The following is a 2,633-nucleotide window of genomic DNA, read 5'->3' on the forward strand; positions in this document are numbered from 1 at the left end:
CTTTGCCTTCTGTCTCAGCTTTCTTTTCGTCACAAGTGTAACGCTGCTCCGATTCTCCGACCAATCTCCCGCTCCATTGTCCCCTCACTCGCGAACAAGACCCCAAGATATTAAAACTCCTTCACTTGGGGTTAGGACTCATTCCCTACATACAAAAAAGATATATGACACAATAAAAAAAATGGAGAAAAAGCCAAAAAGCATGGGCACTTGCAACATTTGTAAATGTTTTTATTATTTTTGTGTCAAATTTGTAAATTAGAGACTTTAATATGTTGTTGATATTGTGGGAACATGTACACAGTAGCTAAGTTTCCATCCACTTGTCAATGTCAATGTCAAATTTATTTATATAGCACATTTCCAAGGCCGAGGCCTACCAAAGTACTTTACAGTAAAAAGCACAAAAAAATAAAATAAAATGAATCAGATACAATAGAAGACACAGTAAATAACAAATACTAAGAAAATAGAATCCAACATTAATCAAGGCCGCTCCCCTGAGCCAAACGCTATTTCAAATAAATAAGTCTTCAGCAATGATTTAAAAGTGGACAAGCTTCTAGCGGTCCGCACAATTACAGGCAATAAGTTCCCCAGAGTTGGAGCAGCCACTGAAAAGGCTCGATCACCTCTGGATCTCAGTTTTGATCTAGGAACCTCTAGGACCATCAGACTGGCTGAACGGAGGTCTCTGGAGGGCCTATGCAGCCTGACAAGGTCCGTAAGGTACTCTGGGGCAAGCCCATTGTCAGTCGAGTTATCTGAAGTTGGGTAAAAAAAACTCACGTGAATAAAGCTGGTGAAAGTGTGTTTCCATCCAACGGCTTTACAGCAAATAAAAACCTGTGTGTAATGACGTCACATGCTGTTTTGCGAACAAATTGGCATATCGATCAATATTGTATATTGATTTCAGACATTTTAAGGTGTTTCCATTCATTTACGTATTGAATCGCACAACGTTCAAGCAAACATTTGCAAACAAAGTTTTTCTAGACAAATCGCGTCATCTACCAACAAACGATCAATATCGGACAAGTTATAATAGTGCCAGCTGATAGGGACATATCAAGCTATAATGAGAAAACAACAACACTATCAACACATCGCCATGACGATGCAGATGCAACTTGCCTTTTATTAGACATGTCTCTCTGTTTTAGTGCCTTCCATTTTCTCCGGAAGACGTCGCACGGCTTGTCCTATCCTTTGTCGGCCATTTCCTTCGCGAGATCCTGATAAATAAAAAAAGTCTCTCGTCTCCTCGTCCGTCCCCTTCAATCTGTCTTTGTTGACACCTCCCATGTGTGCAAACAGAGCGGAAATACTGGGCGGAAATTAACTAAAACTTTTTCTTCTTCGTTTTGTGGTGGGTTGCAACCATAAAATGACCTAAAACTTAATTGCAATTCCTTATTTATGCAGCAAATAACATTTCCATCAGCATTTATCGCATAAGCCGTATATTGATCAAGATAAAATCTGATGAGACCAGGCGTGTTTCCTTTGAGTTGATATTCATGAAATTCCATAAAATTGTACTGTTTCCATAAGGTATCTTTCATTCAATGTCACTTAATTTGGATAAAAACGTGTGGATGGAAACACTGCTAGTGTGACGATCCCTGCTGTGTCTGGCTGTCCACCTGTCTCTGTCTCTGCAGGAGCTTGTCAGAGTAACCTGGAACACCTGAGGGTGCCCCGGCTACTTGAGCCTGGCTGCAGCATACCTCTGCTCTCTGCTTGTGGCTGGTTGCTGCTGGTAATATTCTCACTAGTTGTATTGGTTTCTTTTTTGGTGTGTTTATGTCATTTAGTTCATCTTCATGCTTTGCTTGCACTGTTCACTCACACACACACGTAATCTCATGCACCCTTACACCTCTGACAATACTGACAACTACACTCCACACCTTAATAACCCTTTTATTTGGTCTGATTTGCTTTGATTTGAGTTAATAAAGTACATTTTTAGTTGAACTTTATCATGGTGCGTCTCCTCTTTGTCACATGCTTTTGAGTCACTGGCTGCAAAGAGTGTACTTTTAAACTTTTGGTCTGGTCCCCGGTATGTAGAGGTTTTTTTCGTTGTTGATATGCTGACCTCAGTGCTGTCCAAGAATAGAATAGCTACCTGGGCAGGACCCCTAGAGCCACATTCTAATAAACAGCATGGGAACCTGTCGGACACCATGGATGCAAACCACCGGTCTGTCTTCTTCTTTCTCTCTCTCTCTCTCGCTCTCTAACAAGCTCAAATTCCCCTCATGCAGAAACTCCCCGTAGTCAAAAACCGCTTTGGACAGCAAACCTGAACGGCCCAGGGCTGCAAGGACACGCTCCTCAAAATTCGATGAAGCATTTATTAATAGACAGTGAGTTTGTCTATGTATGCACTATATACCGTGCCTGTACATAAATTGCTTACAATTCTTGGAGGTTTGCTGGTATAACGCTAAAAACATGATTACACAAAGTAACTAATTGTTTTTGCACTAAATTTCCAGGCTCTGGTAAAAATGCATTCCTCTCTCTTTCTCATGTCTTTCCACCTCCCACACACATGCACTCACTCGCTAAATCTGCCCATCCATTGCGCGCGCGCACACACACACACACACACACACACA

This window comes from Etheostoma spectabile, chromosome 7 (assembly GCF_008692095.1).
Source record: "Etheostoma spectabile isolate EspeVRDwgs_2016 chromosome 7, UIUC_Espe_1.0, whole genome shotgun sequence".
In the NCBI taxonomy this organism is placed as follows: domain Eukaryota; kingdom Metazoa; phylum Chordata; class Actinopteri; order Perciformes; family Percidae; genus Etheostoma; species Etheostoma spectabile.